This window comes from Rhinoderma darwinii, chromosome 10 (assembly GCF_050947455.1).
Source record: "Rhinoderma darwinii isolate aRhiDar2 chromosome 10, aRhiDar2.hap1, whole genome shotgun sequence".
NCBI classification, from domain to species: domain Eukaryota; kingdom Metazoa; phylum Chordata; class Amphibia; order Anura; family Rhinodermatidae; genus Rhinoderma; species Rhinoderma darwinii.
This window is the reverse complement of record NC_134696.1, coordinates 99214862-99228693: the sequence shown is the minus strand read 5'-3', so window position 1 is coordinate 99228693 and position 13832 is coordinate 99214862. Positions and strand designations below refer to the sequence as shown.

The following is a 13832-nucleotide window of genomic DNA, read 5'->3' as shown; positions in this document are numbered from 1 at the left end:
AAATCCCCCTAGACCCCGGGGTATTTCATCATTAACCCCTAAACTACCCCAGACCACCAGGAACATTGAGGATTAACCTTTAAGCCACCATCAATCACCTGACGTATCAGGTATTAACCCGTAGCTAAGTCGTTTTAGAAGTATCGTGAAAGTAGGTGGTATGTCAAGCCTAAATAATGTGACCCCCATAGCAGGTAACATTTTTGGGACTCCCCTGACTGCAGAAGTGGGGGCTAATTTTGACATAAGCAACAGATCCCTTACAGTCAAACCTGGACCCTTGTGTCTGAGGGGCCCCAGAGACCCCCCCCCCATCCCCCGCTATATAAGAAGACACAAGTGTTATAAATAGTACATGGTAGGTGGGGGCCCGTTTTGCATTGAGGCCCTGGAACTTTAAGGTACTCCTCTGATAGAAGGCAGAAGATGATGGGGGTCATCCTCCCTCCTCTACACGTTCTCGCTTTTTTTCTATTATGACAGAAGCAGATAATAGAGGAGCTAATATCCTGTACATCTCCAGGACACGGCGCAGCAGGGCACATGTCACCAGCGTGCCGCACACATTATCAGTATTCTGTGTATTTCCTCATTATACACAGATGTAGCAGAGCTGGTTTTTTCTATTTAACCCTTTTGGGCTATTATTGTTGAGCAGAATATGATGGTAAAGTCATTATAAATGCCAAATGACCAACTCAGCTCTGCTACATCTAATAACCTCAGTTCTGGGGTTATTGTGATTTTATGACCCCCATCTTCCCATTCTTTGAGGACCTCCTGAAGAATTCATTGTGTGGTCTTCATCCCCTCCTATGTCCACCTGCCATCCTCTCAACCCTCAGGACGTAGCCTCCTAATAACTCCACTTGTTGGCAGCTCACATGTCACTTCCTGGCAGAAAGCAGGAGCCAGGAGGAGGGGATGAGGGATTTTTTATTATTGTGTTTTTTTCTTCTTTAAACATGGGGCATGATGGATGGCATTATTTATAAGGGAACGTAGGCTGGCACTATTAATGGGTAAACTGTGACCTGCACTGTCCTTGGAGGAACTCTGGCAATGTTTATGGGGGAACTCTGATTCCTAAGGGAGCACAATGACTGGCACTATTTATAGGGAGAAAAGTGGCTGACATTGTTTTTGAGGGACACTGCGGTTGGTGCTGTTTATGGGGAATTGTAACATTGTTTATGGGAGAACTCTGTATGGCACTAATAATGGGGCACTATGAATGACACTGTGTATGGGAGAACTCTGTATTGTACTGTTTTTGGGGCACTCTGTGGGGCATTGTTAATGAAGCACTATGTATGGCACTATTTATGGGGAACTCAGTATTGTACTGTTTCTGGGGCACTCTGTATGGTACTGTTTCTGGGGCACTCTGTATGGTACTGTTTCTGGGGCACTCTGTATGGTACTGTTTCTGGGGCACTCTGCATGGCACTGTTTATGGGGCACTCAGTATTGTACAGTTTCTGCGGCACTTTGTATGACACTGTTTCTGCGGCACTCTGTATTGTACTGTTTCTGTGGCACTCTGTGTGGCACTGTTAATGGGGCACTTCTTTATGCCCTATTTATGGGGCATTCTGTATTGTACTCTTTCTGGGGCACTTTCTATGGCACTGTTTATGGGGCACTCAGTATTGTACCGTTTCTGCGGCACTCTGTATTGTACTGTTTCTGGGGCACTCTGTGTGGCACTGTTAATGGGGCACTTCTTTATGTCACTATTTATGGGGCATTCTGTATTGTACTGTTTCTGGGGCACTCTGTGTGGCACTGTTAATGGGCACTCTGTATGGCACTATTTATGGGGCACTCTGTATTGTACTGTTTTTGGGCACTCTGATTTACATTGTTTATGGGGCAACATGTATTGTACTGTTTCTGGGGCACTCTGGGTGGCACTGTTAATGGGGCACTCAATATGGCACTATTTATGGTAGAGCTGCCAGCAGATCAGGGGTCTCGTTCCAGTACCATAAAGCCACAAGTAAACATACTGGTCTGTGTAAGATACAACTGGACCACGGGTGTAACCACAAGAGTAGCGGGTATAGCAGCTGCTTTTTGGCACAACAGCTGTGGGATCCTAACTCTGCTGTTACAAGACCCCGTGGGGCCCCCAGGTGCATCACATCTCCGGATGCATCGAGCTCCGCCCATAGAAAGGAATCCCGCGTTATAACTTTTACGGTTGGATAATCCTGACTGCGATAAATGTCTCCTGATAATACAAAAATGTCATTTATAAAATATTACAGCTGCGATTATTTCAGATTCATCTTTAATTTCACTAAATAATTCAGGACTTGGCTTGTTTGATAGATGAGATTCTATGGAGGAAATTGGCCGCCGTTCACTCATTCGCGGTATCAGGGCGAGATAAGCCCATGCCGTTTCAGCTGCTAAAAGCGAGAGGTGACCTGGTCTTCATCAGCAAGTCCCTTCAAACAATCACTCGCTCTATATATATATATCTGGTTGTGTGCACTTCCCCTTTAATAATTTAAATAGCACTTCCCCTTTAAGTAAAAAAAAATCATAGAAAATAAAAGTTCTCAAGTGGTCGCCCCCTTGTGCTGAGTCTTTTATTTCCTCTCCTGGGTGACGATCACTGATTCCTGCCATTACAGTGCCTATGAGAGTTGTCACCCAGCTTTCTGCAGATACTGAACGGCATATAAATGTCTATAAAGCGATGGATCCGAAGTAAAGGGGCCTTTATATTCCTCCCCAGTTCCCTTTCTCCTACAGTTCTAGTTTTCACTGTCACTCTGGCATTCTATTCATGAACCAGGAAGCTCAGGATGAGCAAGAGCTCTTACTGCTTCCCAGATAGAGAAGTCCTGCAGAAAAACGTAAATTGATGTGGAGTAATTCCCTACATCCTGTAATAGGATCATGTTATCATAAATGACTCATAGGATCCAACAGTTTAAGACGAAAGGGGGAATAGTTGAGGAAAATAGGAGTTGTAGTTCCGCAGCATTGGAGGAGTGCGCTGTCTAGGGATTGGTTCCTGTAGTCATAATCCATCGTCTCTAGACCTCCGCAGGTCCTGCCTCCCATCTCCACAGCACAGGAGACTCCGGTCTGGGGTGATGATGAGGATGATGATGATGATGAGGATGATGATGATGACGGCAGCTCCCTCTCACCAGCACACCACTTGCTGCACCATTACATCTGCTGAGGACCTGGACACTGAATCTACCAGCGGAGCCCAGACATAGGAGAGACTGCGGATCACCCATCAGAACACATCTACATCCTGCAAGTAAGTTGCTTTTATACAGATGTAGCAGAGCTGAGACTGCTAGGTGTAGCTGAGTCATATGCCACTGCTTATGGTGATATCATGATAGGTTATTTGTGGTTTTACATAGGACTGCAGGTAAACCTCTGGCATTATCGTGCACAAAACATAAAGATCTAATTAAATGAGTAAATTACGTCATCTCGACTACTTCTCTATCATATCTATGTGTCTGTTATAATATTCAGAGCTGAGTTTGTCAGATGTTGAAGAACTGGGTTTCATTTGGCTTAAAGCCTCATGAGATCTCAATTTGCTATCTGTACTGTATTTTTACATAGGACTGCCGGTAAATCAAAAATCACGCCGTTGTCGTGATACACAAAAGATGCAAAGCTGAGAGTTAAATGACAAATATCTACAGTATGTGTCTATATTCTATTATAATGTAGCAGAGCTGAGGAGCATTTTCATACAGAACTACAGGAAAAGCTGCTTATTTATCTGAAGAACATGCATGCCAACTGTTAGAGGAGTACCTTGGCTCTGCTACATCTCTCTCTCTCGCTCTTGTAACTGCACTGATACATTGTAACAAACTATCAGCAGAGAAGAGAAATGGTGTGCTACTGATGTATTCAGCTCACGGAGGAATTATCTAGACGGGAAACCCTCAGTTAAGAAAAGTTTTAGCCTCTAGGTAAATAAAAGAATGTTACCATTCACTGACAGCAAGCATACATTTTAAAAATGGTGTGCTACTGATGTATTTAGCTCAGGGAGGATTGTCTAGACTGGCAACCCCTGGTTAAGAGATGTTTTCAGCCCCTAGGTATTAACAATAATGTTATCATTCACTGACAGCAAGCATAGATCTTAAAAAAATTGTGCTACTGATGTTTTTAGGTCACAGCGGATTGTCTAGACTGGAAACCCTTGGCTGAGAAATGTTTTCAGTCTCCAGGTATAAATAAGAATGTTACCATTCACTGACAGCAAGCATATATCTTGCAAATTGTGTGCTAATGCTATATATTTAGCTCTCAGAGGATTGTCTAGACTCAAACCCCTCAGCTGTGAGAAGTTTTCAGTCTCTGGGTGTACACAAGAATGTTAGTATTCACTGACAGCAAGCAGAGATCTTAACAATGGTGAGGAATGCAAAGTATATTGGAAGGTTACTGAACTGTTCTGCTTTAGTTATATAAAACAGTATAATGACGTCATACAAGGTCCAATTACTATCCAGTGTAGAGGGGCGGGGCTGTGACAACCTCTGTGGGAGTGAGGCATCTTGGGTGGAGTGTCCCTTTAAGTCCAGATCTGCTTGCGTTTTTCCTGAAGACGTGGAGCTGCCTGTATCCGATAAGAGACTAGGCAGTGTGATGCGTCTCAGTTCATTCTACGCTGGTGCCAAGGGGCAGACACCGCGCCATCTATTGCTTGTCACCTAGAAGTTTGTTTGTGATTGGTGCGCGCCAAAAACTAGTCATCGGAAATATGGAACCCGCCGCATGCCAGATGAGTGGGCACTGCTCAGACCGTGCCAGCAGCAAGGACAGGGACCTCAGCAGCTTGGGGTGTCCACTTCCAACTAAAGGGGGGCTCTGTATCTGTAGGTCAATCCTATGTAGGAGGCATCAGCGCCTCGTGCCTCATTGCTGTTACCAGCTCCTATATCCCATATCAACCAACTAAAGACCAACAATCGGCATCAAGAGCCGGGGGCCGGGACCTGGTCGATGCCATGAACAATAGTTTTCCTTAAAATGTGTTCCCCCTAAAATGAATAAATAGTGACTATAAGTAGTAGAGTTCTCCTCTGCTGGCAGGTTGTCCTACTTAGCTGTTTTGTAGTCACATCTGATCCTAGGAAAGCCGGGTGGTCACCAGGACAGTCCGAATTGTGCTTTCTCCTATGTAGCTTTCCCAAAGATTCAAAAAGTAACTATGTCTAGTTATGGAGCAACCGGGATCAAAGGATATACCAGTATATATCTATATAACACACTGACACTTGGGGTACAGGATAATGACACACTGACACTGGGGGTACAGGATAATGACACACTGACACTGGGGGTACAGGATAAGGACACACTGACACTTGGGACACACTGACACTTGGGGTACAGGATAATGATACACTGACACTTGGGGTACAGGATAATGACACACTGACACTGGGGGGTACAGGATAATGATACACTGACACTTGGGGTACAGGATAATGATACACTGACACTTGAGGTACAGGATAATGACACACTGACACTTGGGGTACAGGATAATGATACACTGACACTTGGGGTACAGGATAATGATACACTGACACTGGGGGTACAGGATAATGATACACTGACACTTGGGGTACAGGATAATGACACTGACACTTGGGGTACAGGATAATGACACTGACACTTGGGGTACAGGACAATGACACACTGACACTTGGGGTACAGGATAATGATACACTGACACTTGAGGTACAGGATAATGATACACTGACACTTGGGGTACAGGATAATGATACACTGAACTGGGGGTACAGGATAATGACACACTGACACTGGGGGTACAGGGTAATGACACACTGACACTTGGGGTACAGGATAATGACACTGACACTTGGGGTACAGGATAATGACACACTGACACTTGGGGTACAGGATAATGATACACTGACACTTGGGGTACAGGATAATGACACACTGACACTTGGGGTACAGGATAATGATACACTGACACTTGGGGTACAGGATAATGACACACTGACACTTGAGGTACAGGATAATGATACACTGACACTTGAGGTACAGGATAATGATACACTGACACTTGAGGTACAGGATAATGACACACTGACACTTGAGGTACAGGATAATGACACACTGACACTTGAGGTACAGGATAATGATACACTGACACTTGAGGTACAGGGTAATGACACAATGACACTTGAGGTACAGGATAATGACACACTGACACTTGAGGTACAGGATAATGACACACTGACACTTGAGGTACAGGATATTGACACACTGACACTTAAGGAACAGGATATTGACACCATGACACTTGAGGTACAGGATAATGACACACTGACACTAGGGAGAACAGGATAATGATACACTGACACTTGAGGTACAGGATAATGACACACTGACACTTGAGGTACAGGATATTGACACACTGACACTTGAGGTACAGGATAATGACACTCTGACACTTGAGGTACAGGATAATGACACACTGACACTTGAGGTACAGAATAATGACACACTGACACTTGGGGTACAGGATAATGATACACTGACACTTGGGATACAGAATAATGATACACTGTCACTTGGGGTACCGAATAATGGCACTGACACTTGGGGTACTGGATAATGACACACTGACACTTGAGGTACAGGATAATGACACACTGACACTTGAGGTACAGGATAATGACACTCTGACACTTGAGGTACAGGATAATGACACACTGACACTTGAGGTACAGAATAATGATACACTGTCACTTGGGGTACCGAATAATGGCACTGACACTTGGGGTACTGGATAATGGCACTGACACTTGGGGTACAGGATAATGGCACTGACACTTGGGGTACATGATAATGATATACTGACACTTGGGGTACAGGATAATGATACACTGACACTTGGGGTACAGGATAATGATATATGACGTCTCCCTTCTGCTCGGTGATGGAGGATGTTTTGCCTCCACATATAATCAGATGTTTCCGTTTGTTTCGCTGTTACCATGGTGATAGAATCTTCACTCACTTTCGGAACCTTCCGCTTTTCTTAGAATGTTTTCATCTCTTGAGGTAAATTTGCGGCTCCGTTGGTTTCACATAAAGCTGAAGAAAAGAGGATCTGACGTCACTGGGAGGTTTTCTTTTTCATTTCAGTAATAAGAGATGAGAAAAATCGCTATGTGATGAAGCTGAGTGGAGACGGTTGACATCGCTGCGTAGATTCTGGCGGATTCTGGTGGTTGTGTCCGCCCCCGAGGTTCCTCTCTGGACTGTCTGGGAATGCCCCTGAATAAGGGAGATCTCTCAGTCTCCTGGTAGAGCAGGGAAGTCTCCCACAAAGGCTACCGGCAGCCACCACTAGATGGAGCTAGCTTTATATCTATTTATATTGCTGCCATTGACTTCAATGAGGTCTGCATAAATCTGTATACAGAGAGCCCCCCCCCCCCCCCCCCCCAGTGGTGACTACAAGCAGACAGAATTGTGGGGATTTGTGTTCTGTATAGCAACAAACAAAGCTCCAACATCTAATAAATGATGAAATAGCATGGGACCCACTTACAGTTAATAAAACAGTGGAAGGAGCGTGCTGAACTTTTTATCAGGGGGCACTCTTCTGGCACTATCAGGGGGCACTCTTCTGGCACAGTTTATCAGGGGGCATTCTTCTGGCACTATTTATCAGGGGGCACTCTTCTGCCCATATTTATAAGGGGGCACTCTTCTGCCACTATTCATCAGGGGGCACTCTTCTGCCCATATTTATCAGGGGGCACTATTCTGCCAATGTTTATCAGGGAACACTCTGCTGAGACTATTTATGAAGGGGCACTCTGCTGCCACTATTTATCAGGGGCACTCTTCTGCCACTATTTATCAGGGGCACTCTTCTGCCACTATTTATCAGGGGGCACTCTTCTGCCACTATTCATCAGGGGGGACTCTTCTGCCACTATTCATCAGGGGGCACTACTCTGCCATTATTTATCTGGGGGCACTCTAGTGAGACTATTTATGAGGGGGCACTCTTCTGACACTATTTATCAGGGGGCACTCTTCTGGTACTGTTTATGTGAAGCACACTTCTGGCACACTTTTTTTATCAGGGGCATTCTTCTGGCATTGTGTATCAGGGGGCACTCTGCTTGCCCTCTTTATTGGGTGCACTCTGATGGCACAGTTTATGGGGCACTCTGATAGAACTGTTAATAAATGCATTTTGTCTGTCTCAAAATAGACAGGTCTGTAGAATAGCTGGATTAGCAGCCATATTGGTCGTCTTCCAGAATTTCCAGTAGAAATAACTAAGAAACATCTGAACAGCGTTTTTGACAACTTGAGGGAACAGGACAATTCAAGGCCTTCTAGAGCTCGAAAACTCAGGATGATACAAAGAGCTAAAACTACGATGGGTTTACAAGAAAATGCACAGAAGAGTTTCATGTTCCGTTCACTTTTTAGTGATAGTAGGAGAGAATACAGGAACATCGTGTGACCCATCATCCATCATGCAGCTACAAGCCTTACATTATCCTGTACAGATCCTGGTGTAAAGACGACACTTGCCAGAATGCAAATCACCAGAACAAGTCTTGTGCAGACACTGAACCAGCAGGGTATACTGCAAGATTTCATCTCATAGATTGTAAACCCTTGTGGGAAGAGCCTTCACTCCTTCTGTTCTAGTCTGTCACTCAGCAAGCTCATGTTTATTGTACTTGTTATTTTCATTGTCTCATGTATTTACTGTATACAGCTACAAATAATAATCTCTGAATCCTGCAGAATTGTAAATACAGCTCTGGGGTATAATACAGGATGTAATTCAGGATCAGTACAGGATAAATAATGTAATGTATGTACACAGTGACTCCACCAGCAGAATAGTGAGTGCAGCTCTGGAGTATAATACAGGATATAACTCAGGATCAGTACAGGAAAGGTAATGTAATGTATGTACACAGTGACACCACCAGCAGAATAGTGAGTGCAGCTCTGGAGTATAATACAGGATGTAACTCAGGATCAGTACAGGATAAATAATGTAATGTATGTACACAGTGACTCCACCAGCAGAATAGTGAGTGCAGCTCTGGAATATAATACAGGATATAACTCAGGATCAGTACAGGAAAGGTAATGTAATGTATGTACACAGTGACACCACCAGCAGAATAGTGAGTGCAGCTCTGGAGTATAATACAGGATGTAACTCAGGATCAGTACAGGAAAGGTAATGTAATGTATGTACACAGTGACACCACCAGCAGAATAGTGAGTGCAGCTCTGGAGTATAATACAGGATGTAACTCAGGATCAGTACAGGATAAGTAATGTAATGTATGTACACAGTGACTCCACCAGCAGAATAGTGAGTGCAGCTCTGGAGTATAATGCTGGATGTAACTCAGGATCAGTACAGGATAAGTATTGTAATGTATGTACACAGTAACTCCACCAGCAGAATAGTGAGTGCAGCTCTGGAGTATAATACAGAATATAACTCAGGATCAGTACAGGATAAGTAATGTAATGTATGTACACAATGACTCCACCAGCAGAATAGTGACTGCAGCTCTGGAGTATAATACAGGATGTAACTCAGGATCAGTACAGGATAAGTAATGTAATGTATGTACACAGTGACTCCACCAGCAGAATAGTGAGTGCAGCTCTGGAGTATAATACAGAATATAACTCAGGATCAGTACAGGATAAGTAATGTAATGTATGTACACAGTGACTCCACCAGCAGAATAGTGAGTGCAGCTCTGGAGTATAATACAGGATGTAACTCAGGATCAGTACAGGATAAATAATGTAATGTATGTACACAGTGACTCCACCAGCAGAATAGTGAGTGCAGCTCTGGAGTATAATACAGGATGTAACTCAGGATCAGTACAGGATAAGTAATGTATGTACACAGTGACTCCACCAGCAGAATAGTGAGTGCAGCTCTGGAGTATAATACAGGATGTAACTCAGGATCAGTACAGGATAAGTAATGTAATGTATGTACACAGTGACTCCACCAGCAGAATAGTGAGTGCAGCTCTGGAGTATAATGCTGGATGTAACTCAGGATAAGTACAGGATAAGTAATGTAATGTATGTACACAGTGACTCCACCAGCAGAATAGTGACTGCAGCTCTGGAGTATAATACAGGATGTAACTCAGGGTCAGTACAGGATAAGTAATGTAATGTATGTACACCGTGATACCACCAGCAGAATAGTGAGTACAGCTCTGGAGTATAATACAGGATGTAACTCAGGATCAGTACAGGATAAGTAATGTAATGTATGTACACAGTGACTCCCCCAGCAGAATAGTGAGTGCAGCTCTGGAGTATAATACAGGATGTAACTCAGGATCAGTACAGGATAAGTAATGTAATGTATGTACACAGTGACTCCACCAGCAGAATAGTAAGTGCAGCTCTGGGGTATAATACAGAATGTAACTCAGGATCAGTACAGGATAAGTAATGTAATGTATGTACACAGTGACTTCACCAGCAGAATAGTGAGTGCAGCTCTGGAGTATAATACAGGATGTAACTCAGGGTTAGTACAGGATAAGTAATGTATGTACACAGTGACTCCACCAGCAGAATAGTGAGTGCAGCTCTGGAGTATAATACGGGATGTAACTCAGGATTAGTACAGGATAAGTAATGTAATGTATGTGATGTGCACAGTGACTCCACCAGCAGAATAGCGAGTGCAGCTCTGGAGTATAATACAGGATGTAACTTAGGATCAGTACAGGATAAGTAATGTAATGTATGTACACAGTGACTCCACCAGCAGGATAGTGAGTGCAGCTCTGGAGTATAATACAGGATGTAACTCAGGATCAGTACAGGATAAGTAATGTAATGTATGTACACAGTGACTCCACCAGCAGAATAGTAAGTGCAGCTCTGGGGTATAATACAGAATGTAACTCAGGATCAGTACAGGATAAGTAATGTAATGTATGTACACAGTGACTTCACCAGCAGAATAGTGAGTGCAGCTCTGGAGTATAATACAGGATGTAACTCAGGGTTAGTACAGGATAAGTAATGTATGTACACAGTGACTCCACCAGCAGAATAGTGAGTGCAGCTCTGGAGTATAATACGGGATGTAACTCAGGATTAGTACAGGATAAGTAATGTAATGTATGTGCACAGTGACTCCACCAGCAGAATAGTGAGTGCAGCTCTGGAGTATAATACGGGATGTAACTCAGGATTAGTACAGGATAAGTAATGTAATGTATGTACACAGTGACTCCACCAGCAGAATAGCGAGTGCAGCTCTGGAGTATAATACAGGATGTAACTTAGGATCAGTACAGGATAAGTAATGTAATGTATATACACAGTGACTTTTCATGTAGATTATTTCTGAACTAGTATGATTTTGTGTTCTACCCCCAACTACAGTAACCATCATTCATTATTTGACATTTGATAATATGTAATATGACACAAATTGTAAATCCAATAAAGATGTGTACGATTATGGTTAATATCGGAGGTTCTCTGCCTGTGAGCTTTACATCTTTTCTCATAACCTATGTGACACGTTGCTGCAGGGTGAGAACCGCACACGGACGGCCATTCGCCACTGATCTAATTATCATAATTGCCTCTCGGCAGTGATGTCATTAAGGCGCAGCGCAATTATCAGCGGCTCTTTCCATTTCCTCTCTTTAATCTAACAATCATTTTTTCTTAAGTCACATCTATTGTCGCAGGGAACTTGGCGATTAAATAAACATTTTATCATTCAAAGATACAAAAGATAAAGTATTTTAAAGGGCATGTATATGTTCAAGGTTTCTTCTAGAAATATGCCCCATGACGGTCCGGCGTGGGCTGTCATGTGGGTGTTTTGACCCCAGATTTGGAGTGTCTTCCCCTGGTCTATATATCAGAATAAGCACATATAGACAGACTTACATCCCTCTCAAATATTGTATGTGCTCCAAACTGTCCCCATTCACTTGCCAAAAGTGAAACACAGCCGACACCCGCAGCATATGGAGCGCGTGAGTGCGCTCAAAACATCAACCCCCGCACCCGGACATAATGGCACGTCCGGGTGCGCGAAGGGGTTAAAGTCGTAACCAGATGGTATGGAACACCGGATTTTTTTTGTATAAAATTAAGTTGATCCCATCCAACAAATGTTGGAGATGCAAATCCCAAGTTGGTAACATCTCACATGTGGTGGGATCGCCCTTCAATCAAACCCTTCTGGGATATGGTGTCTGATGCTCTACGGAAGGGCACATCATTAGGGCAGATACAGACGGACGTTGCGTTTTTGCGCAAAAACCATTTGACAGCTACGTGTGTCATCCGTGTATGATGCGCGGCTGCGTGATTTTCGCGCAGCCGCCATCATAGAGATGAGGCTAGTCGACGCCCGTCACTGTCCAAGGTGCTGAAAGAGCTAACTGATCGGCAGTAACTCTTTCAGCACCCTCGACAGTGAATGCCGAACACAATATACAGCAACCTGTTAAAAAAAAAAAAAGTTTGTACTTACCGAGAACTTCTCTCCCGGCCGTTGCCTTGGTGACGCGTCCTTGGTGACGCGCCTCTCGACATCTGGCCCCACCTCCCTGGATGACGCGGCAGTCCATGTGACCGCTGCAGCCTGTGCTTGGCCTGTGATTGGCTGCAGCTGTCACTTGGACTGAATTGTCATCCCGGGAGGTCAGACTGGAGGAAGAAGCCGGGAGTTATCGGTAAGTCAGAACTTCTTTTTTTTTTTACAGGTTCATGTTTATTGGGATCGGTAGTCACTGTCCAGGGTGCTGAAACAGTTTAACTCTTTCAGCACCCTGGACAGTGACTATCTCCTGACGTCGCGTACCGGAATTTATTTTGCCGGGTTCGGCCAAAACGAGTTCGGCCGAACCCGGTGAAGTTCGGTTCGATTGTCTCAAAGACACTCCATTTGGATGTTCGGAAACAGAAAAGCACGTGGTGCTTTTCTGTTTACATTCATCCTTTTGACAGCTGGTGCGCTGTTTCAGTCGGTTCGCACGGAAGTGCTTCCGTGCAACCTGCGTGGTTTTCACGCACCCATTGACTTCAATGGGTGCGTGATGCGCGAAATACGCAGAGTTATTGAACCTGTCGCATTTTGTACGCAGCGAACAAACGCTGCGCAAAAAGCACGGACTGTCTGTACTGCCCCATAGACTTGTATTGGTCGATGCGTGGCGCGTGAAAACCACGCGGCCCGCACGGACGGAATACACGCTCGTGTGAATCCCCCCTTAGGGTTCCTCCTTAACGCCCCTTTGATCCTCCTCTGGATCCCATCAGACAATTCCGCCCCAATTCTAATGACATGGTTACTCAGATGATCAGAGTGGCCAAATTATTGATTCCACTCCATTGGAAGTCAACGGGACCTCCAACCTTCAATGGCTGGTTGGGTAGGATGGAATCCATATGTTGGATGGAGGAGATCTCGAGCTGGAAACTGAGGAAACATGCCGATTATCTGAAAGTGTGGACACCATGACTAACCTTTCACGCGCCTCCCCCAGTACTGCCACACAGACCCTCTAGTCACTCGCTTAGATTGGATGCTCAAAGACCTCGCTGGCTCACCACCCCCCATTCCACACCTCCCCCATTTTTCGACAGGAAGACCTTTTCATCGCATATGCTCTCATACCATACATTTTCATCGGATTTCTCTTAGGGCCAGTTCACACAGAGATTTTTGACACATTTTTTGACTCGGAAACCACGTGGGAAAATGCGCCAAA

At 44.4% G+C, this 13832-nt stretch overlaps 1 protein-coding gene across 1 annotated transcript in view; it reads left to right on the top strand.

Annotated features, from left to right (window-relative positions):
• Nucleotides 1–3104: 3104 nt before the first annotated feature.
• Nucleotides 3105–13832, top strand: part of LOC142661623 (free fatty acid receptor 2-like) — a 30470-nt gene continuing 19742 nt past the window's right edge. The window contains exon 1 of the mRNA XM_075839043.1: nucleotides 3105–3289. The gene's annotated coding sequence lies outside the window, so the exon portion shown is untranslated. The remainder of the gene's footprint in view (nucleotides 3290–13832) is intronic.